At 38.8% G+C, this 25490-nt stretch overlaps 1 pseudogene; it reads right to left on the reverse strand.

Moving 5' to 3' along the window:
* Window positions 1–14846: 14846 nt before the first annotated feature.
* Window positions 14847–19677, reverse strand: LOC130725091 (DNA polymerase delta catalytic subunit-like; annotated as a pseudogene).
* Window positions 19678–25490: the final 5813 nt, after the last annotated feature.

A 25490-nucleotide genomic window follows, 5' to 3' on the forward strand; every position in this document is an offset into this window, starting at 1 on the left:
GGTCTAGTAAGCATGAGGTGGCCAATTAAAAAAATCAAAGACATTGCACTATAAAAGAGTTGGCAAGCCGCATATGAGAATGGTAACCAACGGAAATGTAGAGAAGATTTGGAAGTATAAAGAATAGTGTTTTGAGTTATTAGTTTGTGGTGAAAAATTTTAAGTGTTTGTTTTGAGTGAGAGATTCTTAAGTTTTGGGAGCAGAAGATAGGATCTTGAAGTTTAGCATTTTTTTAAAGTAATTAATTTTCTAAGGATATGAAGAGCGAGAATGCGTACGTGTCGGGGCTAAAGAATAAAAGATAACGAGCCAGTACGAGGAGCGAAGACGTGATCGGATCAGAGTCGCAACTTTGGAAGGAAAGTGGCTAAGGTGAGGGCACTTCTCTTCGGGTATTTATATATTGAATATATGCTATATGCTTGTTGTGAGGATTATTCTCTTAGGCTATTTATATCATTGAATATATGTTATATGATTGTTGTGAGAGCACCTGGATGCTTGCTATTTGATAAAATGACTTGTTGTGATGATGTTTGTACTTTCATTATCATATTTGATTATCTATTAACGGCATATCACTTGTGTAACCGGAGGGTTTTCCGAGTGTCGGTTAGAGGAGACTCTAACTATGCTTTAGATCTACTATGGTTTTCGATCAAGAGGTTTTCTCAAAAAGATTTATACAGAGTGGGATCTTTTATTTAATTTACCAAAGTTTTCGAAAAGGAACAAACCTATTCATGATTTACTTATAAAATTTCATAAATAATCAAGGGGTACACATATTTTTCATTGCAAAACTTTTAAAGAATGAGAAGGATACTTTCAAAGGGACTTCAATCAATTCTTTATAGAAAAGAGAATTTCAATGGGGGACTTTCTTTGATGATTTTTGAGAAAAGAAAGACGAGACTCGACGACACAGTTACTTGGAGTGGAGTAACATGTCGTTGTGTAAACTTCGATCACTTGGAGCGGAGAGCAACCGTTGATGTTGAATCTAGATTTGGTTTTTTAGTATGACTGTTTTCTTAGAGATAGACGTGAACACTGGAGAGGGTGTTCCCGTTTGTTTGGCTAACCATGATTCATATCATGCATGCATTCATTTTGTCAGGATGGTGGAGTGGCCATGCCTTTCTTCTGAGGACGATGGAGTGGTCGTACCTTCAAATGTTGATAATGGAGAGGTTATCAACCATGTTGATACTGGAGTGGGTATCAACTATGTTGATACTGGAGTGGGTATCAACTAAGTGACATTCACTAGTCAGAGGTCGATACTGGAGTGGGTATCAGACCGACTAAGTGTTGTCCCGCCTACCTCATGGAACATGCGTTTATATCCGGATCATTTGATGTGCCTCTGTGGCACTGCATTTGCACGAGCATATAGACTAACCTTAGGGTTTTCGATTGAGCTTATATGTACTATGAGTTTTGATATGCTTGAGATAAGCTAAATGTTATTTAATTGTTATATGTGTGGGAGAGGCTTGTCATTGACAACCCTCATATTTTACGTAAGCCACGTGATCGATAGATCTGCGTGTGTGAGCGTGAAACGTATAAATATGTGATTATGTGTATACTGTGTGACCTACTATTATATATATATACCTATATACCTATATTCTGGAAGTTGACCCTCGCACGCCATTGTATGTATTGCTTGTGTTTGGGCGGCCGGCGACTGCCAGGTGATGGGCGACGACATGATCAAGTACCATGCTTTGGGGAAGGCGCAGTGGTGCTGCCGATGAGGAGGATCCATGATGATCTGATGACGTAACATAGCTTTGTCTCAGAGTTCTGTGAAGTGCACCGTGAGTCGTTCGTGAATTTGACTACATGTCTACTGATGCTAGAACCCTATTACAGATCTTATTCGAGATCGATTGTTCGACCGTTGAGGAGAATCCCTCAGAGAGGAATAGAGTCTTGTGTAAGGCTTGAGCCTTTGGGTAGAAATTTTACCGTCACTGGTTGAAACTTGTAGGATGATCATATGAGTTTGTATTCTCTTGGGTTCGGATGAAGGGTAGGTCCCGATGTGTGTCGTTTGGTGGTCTATCCAGCGTAGAGATCACATGAAGATAGTCGGGCGTAAGTCTTTTGATATTTCTTTTTGAAGACTCAACTGTACCTATACTTTTGGATATAAAGTTATATATTATTGGGTAATTACCGTGTATTCGCTAGAGCATGTTTTGGAAAAAAAAAGTTACTCGCATATTTGGACTCCGAAAGTTTAGTCAGCATATTTAGTTTGGATAAAGGCTACTAAAGTGACCCTCGAGAAATCGGGGCGTTAAAGCGATGCTTAAGTAAGTTAGAGAAGTGTGAAGGCAAAGAAAAATGATAATGGGAAACTTGAGATTTTACTTGGGTGTTGGGGGAAGTTGGTATTTATAGTGGAGGTATGGGCTAAGGCCAAGAGGTGGTTGTTGTCGTGGCAGCTGATGCACGCATGCAGAGCATTGGATCTCGGCCTTCAAGTTGTGATCCTACAATTGAGGGTAAAGTGGCAGGCCTGACACATTCAGCACACGGTGTAGACCAACTGTGACGCTGCAGGCTTGCTTGTCGGGGGGTAGTTGGTGACAGGTTGCTTTCATGAGTCAAAAGGTTTCTAACACGCATGGACCAAACAAGTTTCTCATCTCGAGATGATCGACCAACGAGAAACTTCTATGGGCGAGATTGCAACGCTCATTTGTCGTGTAGCCAGCCGGTCGGATGGGGATAGTGAGTTCCGGCCATTAGAATCCCCATAACAGTTGTTCCCTAGCTATGGCCTCGAGCTAACCGAGGCCTGTAACACCCCAATTTCTTGAAGGTTAAAATCATAATCTTGCAAAGAAAATAAGGTAAACAAAGCAGTGAAGTTCAAAAAGTCGAAACAATTAAAAACTCAAATAATGAAAATAGAAGTGCCAAAAGGCAAACAAAAATAAAAACCCTAAGTAATCAAAGGAAACTATAATGTCCCTTCCCGAGCCACCGTGTAGGATGAGACTTCATGGAAGAAGACAACGCTAAACAAACGAAGAGTGAGGTACAAACTCGATCGGACGACCAACCCAAATAACCCCATTACAACAGTGGACCCTTAGAGACTTTACGCTTCACCGAGAGACGCTTCTCCACATGTTCTCGCTCCATGCACTTCCTAGCCTGATGGGTCCTCCACTAACTCTCTCGGTAAAGCCAGCCCTCTATAGTCATGTCGTCATCACCCAACCGACTCGCATTTGGAGCCACAACTTTCGCCACGTTCGTTCTAGTCTCATCATCAAACTTGCTGATGATGCGCATCAATGCTCTATGAGGAAAAATAATTCAATTAGTGCCATGGTAGTAATGCACTTTGATGATAAGCCCATACCGAGAGGTTTTGAATCGGCTTTTTCCTAATCGCTTTCTATTTTTTGTGATGAGTTTTATCATCGACGTGAGTGATGACTCTAGTGTGTCGGATATTGACGAGACCCCATGGGGACACCGTCCCCTTCGGGCGGTGGGCAATCGCAGAAAATGCTAGCACTCAGGTGTTTCAAGACTAAGCTCTATCGTTACGCCGAAGTCGTGAGTGGCGTCAAAGCTTCCGGGGTTCGACAGATTCTTGTCGTTGGACTGGTCTATGAACTCGGGTCAGCGGTCGAGCTTGTGTTAACTTCTAACATCAGCGACTCGCCTACAGATTGTGTTGGAGCCATGTCTCGTCCCCTAACAAGAATCATGTGACAATGATCCATGAGATCTCCCCGGACGAAGGTTAGTTCATCTGGACCACCGAAGAGGTTAAGCTCACCCCTAGCTCTCTCGGCAAGGAGAAAGTCGAGGATCTATAATCTCATCTAGGGATGTTAGAAGATTTGGGAGATGAAGTTCCGTTACTACTTTCTAACTAGAAGGTACAAGAAAAGTGAACACCACTATTCAAGTTAAAAGGAAACATCACTATTTCAAAATACAAGAACAATCTTAAGTCACATAATCCACAAAACTAACAATCAATCGGTGGTAGAGGTTTAAACTTCTTAGAGAAGTGTGAATACGATCGCCTCTTACACTTCGCAAGTGATTACAATCACCTCTCACTAGTTTCTCTCTTGGATAAATAATAAAACCGAGCAGTAAACGCATAAGAGAAGAAATTTAAAATCAAAATTAAAAACAAGAACCAATGTTTCACTAAGTATAAGATCTCAAGTCTGCATACAGAATAATGTTACACTTTAAGATCAACTAAGGAGTTTAGCAACCCTCAAAAAATAAGAAAATAATGAAAAAAGAAACAGTAACCGAAACTAAGAAATAAGGATTGCAAAAGATAGATGACAAAATGAAGTAAAAAAAGATGTCTGACCTAATCTATTCTACTAGTATTTATAATAATGTCTAGCTGCAAATTCAAGGCTTTTTTGCCCTTCTTGTGTGTTACAAGCCCAAGCCCAATAGAGGTAAGTTGTCTTTGTGCTTATTTGTGATGGCCCATTATCGCGCAGCAGCGTCGCTCACTTTCGGATCATGATGTAGGGGAAGGCTTGTGATGGCTGAGTTGTACCGGCTGTAAAACTGATATCCGGAGCTCGATAAAGCGGACATGGATTGATACATATGTTTTCGAGTGACAACCTGAAGTGTTCAAGTTCTGAATTGGCGTTGGGGACCTTGCATACATGGATTGCGATGTTGGTGAAGCACCAATCATTCATCCTTTCTGCTTACTTAGCCACCGTGACCAGTGTTGGGATAAAGATGTGTTGTAATAATTACTCAAGGAGTAATAATTACAGAGTGTTTCAAAATGACAAATGTGTTGCATTGAATGGATTTGAATGAAGTCCCACATAGAAAGTGGAGCAACTTTTCAAAGCATTTATATATCATTAAATGTCAACCATTCAACAAAGAGACAAAGAGAGGATATAGTGCCACAGGTGCATGGTTTGGTGGTCCCAAGCTTTTATGTCACATGTTCCATTCACACCACCCCTCGCCGGTGGCGACACCGGCGTGGGCGTGGGCGTGGGCGTGGGCGTGGAGGCGCTAGCGGCGGCTTGTAGACGGCACGACACTTGAGGCACTTTAGCACGACAGCGACGGCGACGGCAACTCGGTTGCCGTAACGTCCGTTTGTTTTGCTCGTTTTAGAATTCGAATTTAGCACCTGTTCATGAAGGGTCGCAATTATTCACATATTTGTTGGTAACAGACATAATTTATGAAGGGTCGCAACCTTATAAATTATTCTGTTTTTGCCTATAAATAGTGTTCAGAATTCAGAACACAGGATATCCTCTGTTTTTCCAGAAAAATACTTCGCTGCTTATCGAGTTTTCATTAGTCTTGTGCAAATTCGAATCAAGGCTGATTATCATGGGTATTCCTGCATCCAAACTCTAAGACGAAATTCAAAGAGTTCTTGAAATACTTTAAGGAAAGTGATTTCATCACGATCAAGCCTATATTTTTCCAACAATCTTAAAGTAATTTCAAATGGCTACCGATGCTTCTGTCTCCAGTATCAAAGTTATGAACCAGGATCTTGTCAAACTTGATCGCTTCGATGGAACGAATTTCACTCGCTGGCAAGACAAGATGATTTTTCTCCTGACTGCACTGAAGATATATTATGTGTTAGACCCTGATCTAACACCAATTGCTGAACCAAAAGATGATGATTCTGATGAACTTAAGACCGAAAGAAAGAAGCGCAGAGAGGATGAGTTGCTGTGCCGTGGACATATTCTGAACACTCTCTCTGACCGCCTCTATGATCTGTACACAGACACTCAGTCCGCAGTGGAAATATGGAAAGCATTGGAATTCAAATTCAAGGCTGAGGAAGAAGGTACCAAAAAGTTCTTAATATCTAAATATTTCGATTTCAAAATGTTAGATACAAAACCTATTCTGCAACAAGTGCACGAGTTACAGGTTCTCGTAAATAAGATAAAGGCAGTGAAAATAGATATCCCTGAAGCCTGTCAAGTTGGTGCAATCATTGCAAAATTGCCACCTTCATGGAATGGCTACAGGAAGAAACTGCTGCACAATTCTGAAGACTTCTCTTTGGAGAAAATTCAGAAACACCTTCGAATCGAGGAGGAATTGAAGGTTAGAGACAAGGCCGAGTCTTCTGGTTTCTCTAAGGCAAATACTGTAACTGCAAAAGGCAAGAAAAAATATGATGGCAAACAGCAACATCTCGGACCAAAGAAAGAACATAATAAGTTCAAAAACAACAATGGAACAAAAGGTCCAAAAGGTGGCTGCTATGTTTGTGGAAAGCCTGGCCACTTTGCTAGAGACTGCAGACAAAACAAGGCTAAAAAGGAAGTGAATGTTGTCCAAGTTGATGATGAAATAATCGCTACTGTCAGCGAAGTTATGGCTGTAAAGGGTAAAGTTGCAGGGTGGTGGTATGATACATGTGCCTCTGTTCATGTATCATATGACAAAGCATCGTTCAAGACTTACTCTGAATCAACTGATGATCAAGAAGTGCAGATGGGAAATGAAGTTCGATCAAAGGTTGTCGGAACTGGAACTGTCGAACTCAATTTCACTTCCGGAAAGAAAGTTACTCTTGTTAATGTGCTGCATGTTCCAGAGATGAGTAGGAACCTTGTTAGTGGGGACTTGTTGGGAAAACCAGGAATCAAATCTGTGTATGAATCCGGGAAACTCATATTAACTCGTAATGGAGTGTTTGTAGGAAAAGGATATTCCGCTGAGGGAATGATTAAATTATGTACTATTGATAACATTATTAATAAAGTTTCCAATTCTGCTTATATGATTGATTATGTTTCCTTATGGCATTCTAGATTAGCACATATTGGTATTAGTACTATGAATAGACTAATTAAGTCCAAATTAATCTCATGTAACATTCATGAATTTGAAAAATGCGAAATATGTGTTAAATCTAAAATGATCAAAAAACCTTTCAAAAGTGTTGAAAGAAAGTCTAATTTACTTGATCTTGCACATTCTGACTTATGTGAATTTAATGGCATGCTAACCCGTGGGGGAAATAAATATTTCATAACATTCATAGACGATTGTTCTAGGTACACTCATGTTTACCTATTGAAGCATAAAGATGATGCTTTCATTGCCTTTAAATCATACAAAGCAGAAGTAGAAAATCAATTAAATAAAACTATCAAAGTTTTGAGAAGTGATAGGGGTGGAGAATATTTCTCTACAGAATTCGATTCTTTTTGTGAAGAACATGACATTATACATGAATGTTCTGCACCGCGGACACCACAACAAAATGGTCTTGCTGAAAGAAAGAATCGAACCTATCAAGAAATGATAAACTGCATGCTAATGCACTCTGAATTATCATTTAATTTATGGGGCGAGGCACTTTTATCCGCATGTCATATAATGAACCGGATACCCCTAAAAATGACCGGAATATCTCCATATGAAATATGGAAGGGTAGATCACCCAATATTGGTTATTTTAGAGTGTGGGGGTGCGTAGCATATTACAAAAATATGGATCCAAAGAGAACAAAATTGGGTCCCCGTGGAATTAGATGTGCGTTTGTCGGATATGCCACAAACAGTAAGGCATATAGACTTCTAAATCTTGAGTCTAATGTCATAGTCGAATCCAGAGATGTGGAATTCTTTGAAAATCTTATAACAAAGAATAAAGACTATGAAACGCACACTAATGAGGAATCTCGAGATATAGATTCTCAAAAAGTTGTAGAAGGAAAAGTAAGAGAATTCGAAAGACTAAGAACTTAGGTTCAGATGAAATCGATTCTCAACTCATTTCCTTTTACCTTGTTGAAGGTAATTGTAAGAATGATGTGCATAAAATTCCTATTATTCTACAATTAGAGGATGATCCTAAAACATATAAGGAAGCCATGGCTTCAAGGGATTCCTCTTTTTGGAAAGATGCAATCCGAGATGAAATAGATTCAATCTTGTCTAATCAAACCTGGGAACTAGTTGATCTTCCAAAAGGTTCAAGACCTATTGGATGTAAATGGGTGTTTAGGAAAAAGTTTCATACTGATGGAACATTAAACACCTATAAGGCTAGATTAGTAGCCAAAGGATTTAGACAAAAAGAAGGTATTGATTACTTCGACACATATGCACCAGTTGCAAGAACAACCACAATTAAAGTATTGTTTGCATTAGCCTCAATAAATGATCTTGCAGTACATCAAATGGATGTTAAAACTGCATTCTTAAATGGAGATCTAGATGAGGAAATTTACATGGAACAACCAGAGGGTTACATACTTCCTGGAAATGAACAGAAAGTGTGCAAACTAGTAAAATCTCTATATGGCCTAAAACAAGCGCCAAAACAGTGGCATCAGAAATTTGACTTGGTCATAATTTCAAATGGATTCATTCTGAATTCTTGCGACAAATGTCTATACACAAAGGTGCAGAACGATACTGCAATATTTCTTTGTCTTTATGTGGATGATATGTTGATCATGAGCAATACCATGGATGAAATTTTAGAAACAAAGAATTTTCTAAAATCCTCTTTCAAGATGAAAGATCTTGGACAATTTGATACCATTTTAGGGATTAAAGTTAAAACAAATAGTGGGGGTTATGAACTTTGTCAAACACATTACATTGAGAAAATGTTAGATAAGTTCTAACACCTACGATTTAAGGAAGTAAATACTCCCTTTGATCCTAGTGTCAAACTTGAAAAGAATAAAGGAAGGGCAGTGGCCCAGTTGGAATATGCAAGCGCTATTGGATGTCTAATGTATCTAATGCAATGCACCAGACCAGACATTGCATTCTCTGTTGGTAAGATGAGTAGATATACTAGTAATCCAAATGGTGAGCATTGGAAGGCGGTTACAAGGATATTTGGTTATCTTTCAAAAACCAAAGATCTTGGACTTCATTATGATAGGTTTCCAGCAATACTAGAAGGATATACCGATGCTAGTTGGATATCGAGTGCTGGAGATCATAAATCCACCACTGGGTGGATATTCACACTGGAGGAGCAATTTCTTGGAAGAGCAAGAAACAGACGTGTATTACCCTCTCCACCATGGAATCAGAATTCGTGGCTCTAGCTTCTGCAGGACAAGAAGCTGAATGGCTAAGAGATCTCCTATTGGAAATTCCATTGGCTAAAGAAAATGTTTCAAAAGTGTTGATACATTGTGATAGCCAAGCCACCCTAGCCAGAGCATACAGTGAAGTATATAATGGGAAATCTAGACACATAGGTCTGAGACATTCTCTTGTGAGAAAGATGATTAAAGATGGAATTATCTCACTGACTTATATACGAACAAGCTATAATCTAGCAGATCCTTTTACTAAGCCACTGGCCAGAGACTTAGTAAAGAATACCTCGAGAGGTATGGATTAAAACTCCTTGAGTAAGAGTTCCAACAACGGTAGCAACCCAATCTGAAGTTAAGAAAACCTTAACCTAAGATTCAATGGGTAACAACAAATCGTTGATTTCGATGACAATGCAACATTAAGCAACAATGTTGACTATTAGATATTGAGGGTTGAGTATCAATATACTCTTAATGAATTTCATGATCGAAATATGTGGTTTTGCGAAAATCACATACGATATGAACTTCACCTATATGAATTTCTAGATGGTGCTGTCTCAAATGAGAGTTGGAGTTTCTCTCATAAAAATTCACGAAAAACAGGAAAGCACATGGCCATAAAAAGTGCTAGGCGAGGAAAGTGTAGGCGAAGGACCACAAACGAGTGTGTGTAATTTTATGTCGGTATGATCATTAGGAATATGGGTTCAAAGCTCAGCTATCTAATATTTCGATTATACTCTGCACAATATTTACTAAGGTTTAGTTCAAATCGAAAGATACTAAACTGTATTAACACTCAGGTGTTTCTATTTCTGGAATAGGCATTGTCATTTATGTAACAAGTGGGGGATTGTTGTAATAATTACTCAAGGAGTAATAATTACAGAGTGTTTCAAAATGACAAATGTGTTGCATTGAATGGATTTGAATGAAGTCCCACATAGAAAGTGGAGCAACTTTTCAAAGCATTTATATATCATTAAATGCCAACCATTCAACAAAGAGACAAAGAGAGGATATAGTGCCACATGTGCATGGTTTGGTGGTCCCAAGCTTTTATGTCACATGTTCCATTCACACCACCCCTCGCCGGTGTCACCGGCGACACCGGCGTGGGCGTAGAGGCGCTAGTGGCGGCTTGTAGACGGCACGACACTTGAGGCACTTTAGCACGACGGCGACGGCAACTCGGTTGCCGTAACGTCCGTTTGTTTTGCTCGTTTTGGAATTCGAATTTTGCACCTGTTCATGAAGGGTCGCAATTATTTACATATTTGTTGGTAACAGACATAATTTATGAAGGGTCGCAACCTTATAAATTATTCTGTTTTTGCCTATAAATAGTGTTCAGAATTCAGAACACAAGATATCCTCTGTTTTTCAAGAAAAATACTTCGCTGCTTATCGAGTTTTCATTAGTCTTGTGCAAACTCGAATCAAGGCTGATTATCCTGTGTATTCCTGCATCCAAACTCTAAGACGAAATTCAAAGAGTGCTTGAAATACTTTAAGAAAAGTGATTTCATCACGATCAAGCCTATATTTTTCCAACAAGATTTAGTCAAGGAGTAGATAAATTACTCAAAAACTATAATGAAATTAATATCTATAGCCTATCTATGTCAGCTTTGCCAATGCACCATGTTCCGATGCCCGATCAATGCAAATGGAGATGAAGCGCTCATCAAAAATTTAATCAGTGTTCAGCTAATCAGCTTGTATGTTTTGAGACATAAATTTCTATTAGAATAAATATTAATGGCTATTTCATTATTAGTTTTGAATTGTCTATATAAGCTCTTCTCCTCAAAAGGTGAGAATTACAAAGTTTGCAAACACTTTACTTTGATATAACAATTTGAAAATAAATTTACACAAACTGAACACAATTAATTAGTTTGCAATTAGCACCAAAAGTTTTTTATTTTACATCGGAAATATAAATTGCATCCTCCAAGTATTAATCCCTGTACCTCCCCCACCCAACTCATCTGTCTCCTAATTTTATTCTATAAAAGGGGTTTTTTATACGTTAACAAAATTATTTTATTCCTCATTCAATAAACATGCCGTATCAAGCTGTTTGGATTTTCTTGCAAAGTTGGAAATTATTTCCTCTCGCATTCTGGCTCGCTTTCTTCACTTCTTTTTTAAACAAGTTCATTATTCTGTTGGAGTGAAATTAAGACAAATAAGACTTAGTAGCAAAGTTGCCTTCTCTCACTTCAAGGGTCCCCTAGAACCACACGTAAGGTAGGGGAATTACAACTTATATGAAAAGTTTAACAGATACTGATAATAGGATCATGAAAAGATACCACTTATAATTGTTAACAGTTTATAAGCTTCGTATTGAGTTCTTTATCTAAAATGCTACACACAAAAATTTATTAGCTTATGTTTTTGGTTTTCTATTTCATGACATGGTATTGCTTGTGATATATATGCTGGTTGTCAGTCCATACTGATATAAAGTGAAACAAGTAAACTAATATGCTTTGCTTGATAAAATGTTTTAGATAGATTATTATGCTTGCTGAAATATTTTCTTGAGAACCGTTAGAAAATATAAAATCATTCATATGACTCTTACTTAAAAACTTTTCAGATAATTAGTTGTTTAACATTGTGTCAGAGCCTCTGTGACCAATTGGTTTAGAGTGCTATGACTCTTACTTATACTTGTTGACAATGAAAAGAAGCCTGCAGTGGGCTATATATATGAACCAATGGATAGTGCTAAGGAGGCCATTCGGATGGGATTTAATGAGAATGAAAGCATATACAAAGAGATTTAAAAAATAACTGATAGATGATGGGACTGCCAACTGCACCATCCATGGCATGCAGCAGACCATTTTCTTAACCCAGAATACTTTTATTCCAATCCAACCATTACAAGTAGTACTGAAATTATGGGAGGTCTCTACAAAAGCATTGAGAGGCTTAGCTTGAGTGATGACATTGTTGATCGAATCCAAAATGAACTGTTAGTTTATAAGAGGGGTGGAGGCTTCTTTGGAATGGGCACGGCTGTAAGAAGAACGGCTACATTATCTCCTGGTACGATAGAATGCTCATTTCTTTATATCTCTAAGTTGCTAAAATTGCAATGCACATGTTATTATATAGGCTTAATCAAGTTTTTGGTCCCTAACCTTTGTCATAAATATGGCTTTAGTCCCTCGCCGGAGTAAAGGTGGGGATTGGTCCCCAGTTTTTGGCAAAATGATTGGCTTTGGTCCTTCCGGCCGGTTGGGTCAACGCCGGAGCTCCGGGATGCCCATGTGGCATGGCCACGTCATTTAATGAGTCCATTTGGAATTTTTTTCTTTTTCATTAAAAAAAAACCTTAAATCCCTCCTAATTAAATTCTTCCCTTCCCTGTGCAGATCCTCCTCCACCTTCAATCTCTGCACCGTAAAGAACAAATTCATCTCTTCATATTCACTTCAATCATACCACCATTCCCAAATTAACTCACCAACTAATACCAAAATTAAATCACCAACGAACAATTAATCCCAATCTGATTGTAAATTACAAATTATATACTGAAGATGTGCTGAAGCTGCTGAAACGGTGGATGATTCATCCTCTGCGGTGGTCACCACTCACAACCACGGGCACAACCTTCTCCTCCTTGTGGTAACTGTCTGTTTTTCTCTTATCAAGTTATCATCTTATGAAAAAAACTGGAGAAATTCATCTTCCTCCAGCAAACATTCATCTACACTCAAGAACCCAGATTTCAAGAAGATAATCCCAAAAATTCTTAAAACCTCTCCTTTTCCTCCTTCCTTTTCGTCCTCCTTTCTCTCTTTCTCGTGTGCCCAAAACCTCCATCTCCAAACCCAAAACCTTCATCTCCCAACTTCTCCGGAGAGAAAACCCATAGAGAAAAATTCCAACTCCAATGCTTTCTTCTTCCTGAAATAAAACTCAAAGATCAATAAAACCCATTTGTGTTTTACTCCGATTTAGGTTTTTCTCATCTTCTACGTCCACGCTTCGAGCTTTCTGCTTCTTTTGGTTTTTTTCTTTCTTTCTCAGAGATGCCTCGATCTGGGAGGGGCTTAGGTTGGGGTGGCTCGATCTGGGTGGGTTGGGGTTGGGGGTGACTCGATGTGGGAGGGGTGGGGTTGGGGGTGGTGGCTTGGTGTCGGGGCAGCTCGATCTGGGTGAGACTGGGGTTGGGATCATCTTCATCTCCATGTTCATCTATTTGTTATTTTATGGGTTTGGGATTTTGTTTTCTAGGATTTCTGCTGCACTTAGGTGAGTGTTTTAATTAATTTAAAGGAGGTTAATTAGGGAGGGTTTAGTATTTTAATTATGGGTTTTTCTTAATGAAAAAGAAAAAAAAATCCAAATGGACTCATTAAATGACGTGACCATGCCACATGGGCATCCCAAAGCTCCGGCGTTGACCCAACCGGCCGGAAGGACCAAAACCAATCATTTTGCCAAAAATTGGGGATCAATCCCCACCTTTACTCCGGCGAGGGACTAAAGCCATATTTATGACAAAGGTTAGGGACCAAAAACTTGATTAAGCCTATTATATAATATTTGTAGCTGAGTGGTAGAGGAGCTATGGACAACAAACTCCTCATTTGCTATCATTTGCTATTCAAGTTCTCAGCTTGACTGTAGCTCATCAAGTTGCCAGCGAAATTGGAGCCCCTTTGAGCATGTAAGTTAACACTTACCAAATTATTTAATTGTATAGTTTCATAATCATTTTATGAAACAAACATCCATTTTTGTATTACAATGTAGATTAATTCTAAGAAGAGAAGCCGATTTAAGCATCAAAAGCTTCGAGACTTAGTTTATGTTAACTATAATCAAGCTCTTAAAGGAAGATTTAACTTTAGTGATGTCATTGACCCCATTCTCCTACGTGGCATTGTGTATAAGTAATGAGTGGCTGACGGGAGAAATGGGTGCAGACGGAGATGCTGAAAATGAATTGGTTTTTGAGGGTGAAGCCTTAACTGGGGAGATGTTGCCAATGCTAGTGGTGTTAATGAGCCCATAAAAAATACTAGGAGGCACACAAGAGGGATGCAAGCTGCTGCCCCTACATATATTGCTTGAATTTCAACCTCTAGAGGGAGGGGCAAAGGAAGAGCCAATGTCATGGTAGAAGAAGATGATGGTGAAGAAGAAGAAACAAGTAAAGAGGAAATTGAAGAAGAGGCAGAGGAAGAGATCTACAACTATGACACAACTGATAGTGAAAAAAGAAGAGGAGCCAATGCTAGAAGATGATGATTGATGATTTCTTATGTAGCGCTACCTTAGATAGTGTTTAGTTGTATGACTTTTTGTTCAAGACCTATGAGTATACGACTTTAGTCTTTAAGTAGTTAAGTATCATGTATGTTTTGTTTTTAGTTGTATGACCTTTTGTTCAAGATCTATGACTTTAATTGCTAGTTTGCTAATGAAAGTATGCATATATTATGAATTTTATGTAATATTTATCATTGATTTAGTATTTAAATATATATAGTATAAATTATGCAAAATATAGACCAAAATTCACTTATCCCGGCCATCCCGCTTTCCAAGGTCCCGCTATCCCAGTTTCGGGGCTGACTGGGACTGGCTGGGAACTGGGATTGACAACATAGACCTCTTGTATAGCTGTCAGGTGGTTATTATGTTACAGGTCACACTGAGCTTGGGTAGTTATTCTGTTATTCTATAAATCCTACCAAATGATGCAATAATTCATTCATGCAATACAGTAACAATTCTCACAGTATAGATTCTCTCTAAAATCTTAGTTTAGTTATTGACAAATTCAAGTTTTATCTCCAAAAGGTTTACCTACCAATGAGAAACTGATCAGATAAAACTGAAAATACTGGAGAATAAAAATTTAAACAGAAGGTAAGGTAGCAACAAATTGTAGCTCAAGACAGAAAGAAATCAGAATCTAAACCTTCAAACAATACACTGCGAGGCACCTCCTAGTTTCTGCATTTCCATTTTGAAGATCAGATATAATTGAATGATGAACATCCTCTTTCTGTAATAGATAAACAATGTAGAGGCTAAGTCAACAATTGAAATGTATTCTAACAATATACCACAAATCTAGAAAAAAGATGCACACACACAAACAGCACAACAAATGGAAATTTACTATGCTAAATACAACTCCAATGTATTCGATATCATCAGAGATATAGCCTACAGTATTAGGTAACTCTTGATTCAAACCATGGGTGTGTGTAAATCTGCAACTATATCTATGATTACTGGGGGAAAACTCAAAAGATTGCTGAAATGTACCTTCCAAAAGATAATTCAAGCTCTGTTCCCAGCTGTATTCAAATAAAAAATAACAGAAAATATAATTGCTTAAATGATGTTAAAAGCAGAATTTTACCTGCTCAGAAAGGAAGTGAGCCGAGTTAGAATTCAATGAATAAGAACTTAATTTGTAGTCTCTTTGCATAACCTAAACATAAAAGTAAAAAAATATAAACTTAATTATCAACAAATTTGGATTTTTCAAGCATTGGGCGGTTAAAGCAAAACAGAATATTGGCATAACCTGGAGCAAATCGAACTGCACTCTCCCTTCAACTGTAACTTCTTTACTTTCCCTGGTTCCTAACTGCCTGCAAACCCAGCAAGTATCGCTAAAGGGTTGAAGCCAAAACTTAATACAGCAAAAAATGTAATTCCCATATTAACAAAATAAAAATGAAGGACATAGAATGTCGTAATCATGACTGCAATCGCTTCAGGAACCAAATTCTGATTTTCGAAAAATTTGATGAAACCATATGAAACCTATCTACCCCCATAATACCAGAAATACAAATAGTGTACTGCAAAAATAATGGGAGACAATTACATAACAAGTGACTATATCTCTTTACCTTGATGAGGAAGTTGAATCCTTTACTCGAACTATATTGTTCCTGATACGGCCTAGAATTGGAAGTTCTGTTATTTTCAATGTGTCAGCTCTCTGAAAACAAGAAAGAATAAAATAAATTATAACAGGGATCATAACCAAAAGCGCAGAACTCCCAAATATTGCATATAAGCATATTTTTTTAATATCAAAGTTAAATCGACACCTCAATAAGATATGGCATGTCAAAACTGTATATGTTATATCCAATAATAATATCAGGATCCACTTCACGAATAAAATCCTGCAAAAAGAATAAATATCTTCATCAAAATTGGAGTTTTGTTGAAATTCTTATGCCCAACAAATACTACAAGCATGGTTATACATACATACGCATACACATACACATACACATACACATACACATACACATACACATACACATACACATACACATACACATACACAAGAAAAGCGAGAGAGAATAAAATACCCTCCAAGCTAACAGGACTTCTCTTTCTGTATCAAATGTCATGACGTCAACACCAACAATAGGAGAACATGACTTAAGGGTCATCACATTACGAATACAAGGTTGGTCTTCTCCTTGTAATGTAACCATATTAGCTATCTGCAAGAAAATATGAATTTTCAGTTCAAAAGCAATGACATTATGCATGGATGTTGACCTGTAAAAAGAGAAGCCAATTGACCTGGATCACAGGATCATGAGTAGGCTCAGGAAAAAAGACATTTACGACCAGCACACTCAATATTAAAACTCAATGCGAAATGGAGCCATCTTTGAATATTCCCCTTCTGGAGCATGACTGATCAATTCAGAATACCTATGACATTGTTAAGGGGATATCTAAAAGCTTGGAGTTCCAAATAAACCTCTTATATGGAGAACTTGGATGTTACATGTGAAAGGACACAAGCAATCAAACTTTAACTGGCAGTAAGACAAGGTTTTTATTCCCTTCTTATATTTTCCAGCAGGAATTTCAATCCAATTTCCACCAACTATGTTGCAATCAATCATGAAACGAAGGGCAAAGAGTACATTGCTTTCGTACGTCATTAAGCTTTTCATGCCCAAACCATCAAGCTAGCTGAACACCTCTATGAAGAATACCTGCCATGTTTTGAAATTTTGGCAAGAGACAAATTAACCTTGAGTTAAGTTCTACTGGAAAACACAATCATTTTCATAAAAAAAAACCAACATGCTATTCTCGAGGTGAGAAAAATTAAAATTTAACACAATAATGGAGTCCAATGAACTAAAAAAAAAAGCTTAAACATCAATCAGGTAATGGTGGAGTCCAATGAATTTTGACATGATTAATATATTGGACACAGAAGGTCCACAAATAATATCCATGTTTACGACGGCAGCTGGCTCCCATAGTTGGGAGTGCAGCTACAATTTTGAGAAAGGGTTGGTAATCGAACTGTTGATAGTACATAATGCTCCTTCTCTGTACCATTTCAATACGGCGAACGAATTTTCCCACATTACTATTTCTATTGGCCTCTCTCATCGTTGCCAGAAGCAATGGAAGTCACAAAAGCAAGTAAATTAAGGCAATTCAAAAGTTGAAAAAACGATACTTACTTAATTTATACACTGTAAATACTTTTATCGTCAAACACGAATTAGAGATGTCATCTGGAAGCATTCCAGGAGGGCAGCTGATGTAGAAATATGGTTCAAACCCATGAACATTACAGCAAACACTGTGTCCTAAAAAAATACAAAATGTTTTAAGTTTTTTATATAATATCAATTAGGCAATACAAGGTTGAGGGCCATAGTTTATAAGTATAATGGTGTGTAACTTTACATCACAATTTCAAATGATCACTTGACTAGTTCTTTTGAAACAGATATGATCAGGATCTTATACTGCATATAATGTGGCTAGAAAATCATGATATGAATTACATGCAAGAAAGTGAATAGATAGTTGTCAACATTCAAATTTACTATATGCAAGCAATCCAACACATTAATTAGCAATTGTCAATTGCAACCAAAAGTTTAAACTGCAGGGAAGAAAACAAAAACACAAGCTAACCTTCCATTGTAACTCCAAATATTTTCTAATAATGGCAGCAGCTCCAGACGCGTTCCGCACCAATTCTCTCTGAGTCTCTTCAATCACATAATCAATCTCCAGCTGCTGGAAAACTAAAACACTAGAACGGGAAGAGACAGTAAAAAAAGATCAAATTCCAACAAACCAAAATCTTAGCATCACAGCAAAGGGAATAATTAACAGAAATTGTTGCAGTGAAATTACTCACGGCGCTGGCCTCGTCGGTGGGGGTTGATACGCCGGCGCCGGCCGTTTCCTGGAGGCGTTGTTGCTCATCTGAGTCATGGAATTGGAATGTAACGGGAGGAGAAACCGTCGTCTGTCACTATGAGCGAGTGGAAGTAAATCATGAAATTCCCGCCACGCCACTTTATTAATTTTATTTTCTTTTACATGGGAAAATAAATTGTACTCGTTTGAAATTGATCCTTAGACATTCCGTCACCAACTGCCACACGGATTTTACCCGCATATATTAAAGAAAAGTTGGACAATTTTTTTTTAAATAAAGACTTATGTTTGGGGATGATAAATAAAAACTAATTTAAAAAATTGAATAATGGTTGGTTAGAAGTTAGAACTTCACATTTTAAGTTTTTAACATATGTTTTTTAAAATAGAAATAGCGATGAATTATTTAATCCTATAAATATTTTCATATAGAATTAAATAAGTTATATGAAAATATTTAATCCACTATCATCACTTCCACCTTCCACCTTCGCCACTATCATCCTTCACCTTTGCCATGATTGTCACCTCCACTGCCATCACTAATGCTGCCTGCCTGCCTCTATCACCACCGCTCCTACCGCCGCCACCACCACTACCCCCTCTGCCACCATTATCACCACCACCTTCCAACAGTACCACTATCACCATAACTCGAACTACCACTGCCGCCACCACTTCCCTACAATACTACCACCACCATCTACACTACCACCGTCATTACCATCACCACTACCTACCACCATGACCCACTACCATTGTCGCCGCCACCCTTACCGCCACAACCACCTCCCTCCACCACCACCACCGGCATCACCACTGTTGTAACACCCGATTTTCAAGGAATTACTTAATGTGATCAAAATGTGAAAATAAATATGACAAAACATTTACCTTTCGTAAAACAGGGATAATTTTTTTTTGAAACACGAGGGATAATTAATCATGCATAAATTTGTCAAATTCAAATACGTACAGACAATAAAAAAGATCACAAGATCAAATAAAACGATGGGTACCAACTCCACACAAAAAGGAGAGCACGCCACACAAGAAGGACTTCGCAAGCGACGCACTACCTGCCATCCCACACAACTTGTTTGACACAAGAGATTCCACAACAAAGTACAGTACCACACTATACCCAACCAATCCCGCAAAATACATATTAAGAGAGAAAACTCTACAATATGAAGCTACCCACGACTACTAACTAACGTCAGAAATTTTCTGCGACGGCTCCTCCTCGGGATCCTCCTCCTCCATGTTATCACCAGAACCTGCTCCAGCATCTCTTGTGACAATGAAACCATCTAGAGGACCCTCCGGGTAAAGATCCACCATCGTAATTGTCAGATCCACATGCATGCTCTCGATAAATCGCCTTCCTCCTCCAAGTGAACAGGGTGAAGAATGCGGTACTCAATAGGTGAGGGAGTGAGATTCTTCGCATTCACCTTAGGTGGTGAAGTGACAGCCTCCTTAGAAGCCGGAGAATAGCTCAAAGTCGTGGTGGAAGACCCTATATTTTAGTAGTTAATTATTATTAAGTAATATTATTGTTATGATATTAATTAGGTGTATGTTGACTTTATGTTCTCTTGACTTGTTTGGTTGACTTTGACCTGTGGGGCTTGAGTGTTATTTTAAAATAATAATGCATGAGCATAATATTATTGGATGAATATATTTTGATAAATGAAAATAATTATAATTAGTGTTATTTTCGTGACTATGGACAGAAAAATAATTATTATTTTGGGTTTTAGTTATTAAAAATATTTTTTTCCTCATGTTAGATAGAAAATAGGATAAACATTGTTTTTATTAAAATAATTTAAAAAATCTGAAAGTTTGTTTGAAAATGTGATTCAGAGATTATTTTAAACCTCAGTAATTTATTTTGGAGTTTTAGGAATTTATTATGAGATGTCAGCCTTTATCTTAGTTTTAAGGCTAAATACGTTGCATTATAAATTAGGCGATATTGATAGAAAATTGTGTGATATCAAACAGATAGATTTTCAGCTGAATTGAGGGGGGTTGCACGAAATTCTTAGAGAGGTATGGTGATCATTTTATTCTTTTCTCAATCAACGCTATAAATAGAGGCCTTTGGTTGAGGGGAATTCATTCACTTAGAGCTGCTTCTCACCCTCACTAAAAATACACTTGAGGAATCATCAAACCTCAATCTCCTTTTTCTTCACTTTGGCCAAAAAATTTCCTTCTCCCTCCTTCCTTGGAGTTATCTTCTTTGCTTGGTGGAGTTTTCGTTTTCTTGGAGCAAGGAGGTTTGGATCTTTGGTAGTTCTTGGAGTTTCCCTACTCGTTCGTGATTTTCCTCTTACGTTCTTCAAGAAGACTTTAAATTTCTACAGAGGATTTCTTTCATGGGCTTTGTAACATCCGGGGCCGACGAGGGCGGGGAGTGATCGTCAGTGCAATGAGGCACGAACAAGGAGTGACTCCTAGCAAGCTTCTAGTTGGTGGGTTATATGATTGGACCGATACCGCACCCGAATAAGAGGTATTACAAGACTGTATAGGTATGTGACTATACAGTTGAGTAAGACATAAAATATATAATTGTAATACTCATGAAAATAAGATTCATCTTTTTTTCAGAAGCTCAACTCATTAACACTCTAAAGTTAAGTGTGCTTGCCTTGGAGCAATATTGGGATGGTAGGCCAAGGTTGTAAGGCCCTAGACTTGTCTTAGTGCCATTTATGCAAAACTTTGAATAAAATGAATTTTTAAGTTAAGTTTGAAGGTTGACAGATTCTTCCTGTCAACTTGTGTGAATTTTTAGAGGGTCTTAACGACCCCATTTAGGAAAACTTCCTTCATGATAGTTGTAGCCCTTTAAGTTAAGAAAATTCTCCAAGTGGTTTCGCGTTAATCCGATGTCTGTAGCTCCAGATATTTGTGATTTAATGGACAAAGGTCCAACTGTCCAGACCTTGCGAACTCTAATTTAAAACTTTGGGTTAAAGCCTTGTTTAATGTCTTAATTGGGCTGATTAGTGGGCTCAGGAGATCATAATCAGAAGATTAAGAGGAAGCTTAGTGGGCCAAGTGTGTTTGGATTGCAAAAGAGGGAGCTATGGTTATGAAAACCCTAGCCACACTAACAAAAGGGGGGAAATCCTATTTTTTTTTCCCTACTGTGCAAAACAGAAAACAAAACACGTGAAACACCAAACACTACAGAGAGCCATCATCACCATCTCCTCACCATCACCGGCTGCCACCCCAGCACCCACCCAACCACCGCCGGCCGCCGCCAGCAAGAGAGGAGGAGGGAGCGACTGCGAGAGAGAGTGCGACGCGAGCGAGAGAGGGAAAGGAAGAGGAACGCGTGGAGAGAACATTGGACAGCAAGGGGAGTCGACCTTCTGAACCTTACTTCCTCTATATTCAGATCACCCTCAAGGTAAGGGCTGGTCTAGGATGGGTAGCTTCATTAGGAAATTGTTTGCCATGACTTGATATGAAAGGTTTGTGTTGGGGGGTTTTGCATGAGGGTTGGATATTGGGATTAACTTGCTGGATTCTTCTTACGATCATGTTCTTACTGGATTTGCCATGAGCCATATGTTATTCCATATGCTATTCGTGCTTTAGTTCTTGATGCTTTGTGAAGATCCCATGCAATACTTGCTAAGTTTGACATGAAACTTAATTGTCCAACATGATGTTTGAGATGTGTTAGGTTCTGAAATCTTTTCTATGGATGATTCCACATGATTATAAAATGTTTTAGTTGCTGGAAAATGGCTTTGAAACCTTGTACTTGCATCTCCAAAATTTTAACTTAGGGCAGAAGTGACCCTGCCAGTTTTCTGCACTGGACAGCGCACTTCATGGCCCGATATCACCTATTTCCGGTCTTCAGATGAAAACGTGGTAAACTAGAAAATTGTGGGATTTTGAATTAGCTTTCCAGACATGTGTATTGCGAAAATTTTGGTTGAGAAACGAGCTCTGTAGTTCGATTTTAGTAAGCGCTGTTCCTGCTGTATTTTTAAAAAAAATGGCCGAGACTCTTTTAAGGGTTTTGGTGAAATTCTTTCTTCCGATTTATGCACAAGTTCACATGATGCTATGATTAATGGAATTGCTATGAGTTATGTGTTGAGATGCATGAGATTTATATTCATGATATTTCTTAAGTAAATTATTGTGTTTATTAATTAATTGAATAAGGGGTCGCTCACCTAGCCGTAATTCCCTTTATTCATTGGGAAAGTGATATTGTGCTAACATAGTTGAGACAAGATTTAATAAGACTCTAGGATAACCATAGAGCCAAACTTTAAAGAGAATGAGACATAACTCGCATGCAAGTGTAATTTTAATAATGAGATTTGAGATGGACATAGGTCTAGAGCGGACTATGGGCCATGAGAACGATGGTACCTTGCACGCGAGGGAGATTTTCTTGAGAACTGTGCCTCTGCGGACGCACGTGATGTATTTTGTGGATACTGTGGATCCACGTGATTGAGGTCTTGGGACGGTGAGTCCCCCTCTGAGAATTGTGCCTCTGCGGACGCACGTGATTGGCCAAGGAGTTTTGGTGGGTTGTGTGATGTGAGGATGCGCTAGTCTAACTGACTAATTGTCATAAAACTTAATTTCATAAGCGAATGATTATTGTGCTTTATGATATGTTTATGATTATCTTGTTTGCGACCTGACCCTTGCGCTACTTGTTTATTTGTTATTTGTGGGGGGGGGGGTAGATGGTCGTGAAGATAACGGCGACGACCCATTCTTGGGAGCTAATACTCCGTGACGAGCCATTATCGGATGACGACTACACTCCTGATGAAGAGGAAGAAAAAGATAAAGAGGAAGAGGCCAAGGAATAGGTTTGGGTTGAGAGACATCCATTTTCTCTTTGGGTTGAGAGTACCGAGTTCGGGAAGCATTGAACAATTATTTTGCTTTCATTTGGATAAATAAAGTTGATGTAATTTACTTTGGTTTTAGATGTATATTTCATACTTATTTTATTTAATTCAAAAGTTTTGGGATGATGTTTACTTCCGCGAGATTTGTAAAGGTTAATCTTTCAAGAGTTTCGCAATTAATGAACCTTTGTCATGAATCAAAGATTAATAATTGAACGACGAAAATTCTTTGCGAAAATTGGATTAATTGGTTACTGTGTGACACTCGAGAAATCGGGGCGTTACATTGTGGTATCAGAGCTCCGGTTGAGAAACCAGAGCACTAAGGGTTTTTGGCTTACGAGTTTCCGAACTCGTTGATGTTTTGTTTTTGATAATGTTTTCAAAGCTTCGCGGTGAGATTGGGTAGACTTGTTTGCTAAGATGTTTGCTTGACTGTGAGATTGTCTGAAATTAGTATCATTGCCGTGATACTTGACTTAGATTATTTGATTCGGGTGCTACGCACTCATTCATTGCGGAGGATTGTGCGAAGAGATTGGGGTTACTGACTGCTGACCTACCCTTCGATCTGGTGGTGACAACCCCTGCCGCCGATCGATTAGTTACACGCACGACATGCTTGCAATGTCCGTTGATTTAGGAGGATCGGAAGTTCTTTGCGAACCTCGTCTGTTTAGGGCTCAAGGAGCTGGATGTGATTTTGGGAATGGATTGGTTAGCGCAATATCACGTGCTCTTAGATTGTGCTAACAAGGCTGTAGTATTCCCAGATCCCGGCGTTACAGATTACTTAAATTCGTACAACTTGGGGAAGGGTTCACCGGCGTATGTGAACTCTATCGTTGCCGAGGCGAAACACGATGGTGATGTGCGCAATACCTTGGTGGTACAGGAGTATGACGATGTGTTCCCAGAAGATGTACCCGGTTTGCCACCAGTCAGAGAGACAGAGTTCTCTATTGACATTGTGCCCGGTACTGGACCAATATCAATGGCACCTTATCGTATGGCCCCAGCTGAGTTGGCAGAATTGGCAAAGCAGTTGGATGATTTATCCTCAAAGGGATTCATTCGACCTAGTGTATCGCCATGGGGTGCACCTGTGCTATTGGTAAAGAAGAAGGATGGGAAGTCCAGATTGTGTGTAGATTACCGACAGCTGAATAAGGTGACAGTGAAGAACCGTTATCCGATGCCTCGGATAGACGACCTAATGGATCAACTTCGAGGAGCGGTGATTTTCTCGAAGATAGATCTAAAGTCAGGATACCATCAGATTCGAGTCAAGGAATCTGACATCCAGAAGACATCGTTCAGAACTCGATACGGGCATTATGTGTACCTGGTGATGCCGTTCGGAGTTACTAATGCACCCGCAGTGTTTATGGACTACATGAACAGAGTGTTCAGACCATTTCTGGACAAGTTCGTGGTAGTGTTCATTGATGACATTTTGATCTACTCGAAGAGTAGAGAGGAGCATGAAGGGCATTTGCGTCAGGTGTTGGGCGTATTGCGGGAGAAGCAGCTGTATGCTAATGGCTCAAAGTGTGAGTTCTGGATGGAAGAGGTGAAATTATTGGGTCATGTCATATCTAGTCAGGGTGTGGCTGTAGACCCTAGCAAGATCGAGACGATTCTGTCATGGGAGCAACCCAAGACAGCAGGTGACATCAGGAGTTTTGTTGGACTCGCTGGCTATTATAGGAGATTCGTCAAGGACTACGCAAAGTTGACTTCTCCGTTGACTCAGTTGACAAAGAAGAATCAACCTTTTGCGTGGACGGAGAAATGTGAGGCTAGTTTTCAGGAGTTGAAGAAGCGATTGACTACCGCTCCCATACTAGCTTTACCCAAAGAAGGAGAACCTTATGATGTGTATTGTGATGCGTCACACAACGGGTTGGGATGCGTGATGATGCAGGACAAGAAGGCAATTGCCTATGCTTCAAGGCAGTTGAAGACTCATGAGAAGAACTACCCCACGCACGATTTGGAGTTAGCTGCTATAGTTTATGCTCTCAAGATTTGGAGACACTATCTCTATGGCAGTACGTTCACGATCTACAGTGATCATAAGAGCTTGAAGTACTTATTTTATCAAAAGGATCTGAACATGAGACAGCGAAGGTGGATGGAATTCCTACAAGACTATGAGTTCGCTCTACAGTATCATCCGGGGAAAAGTAATGTTGTAGCCGACGCTCTCAGTCGGAAGGCTATACATGTGTC

The sequence above is a fragment of the Lotus japonicus genome, chromosome 6, assembly GCF_012489685.1.
Source record: "Lotus japonicus ecotype B-129 chromosome 6, LjGifu_v1.2".
Lineage (NCBI taxonomy): Eukaryota > Viridiplantae > Streptophyta > Magnoliopsida > Fabales > Fabaceae > Lotus > Lotus japonicus.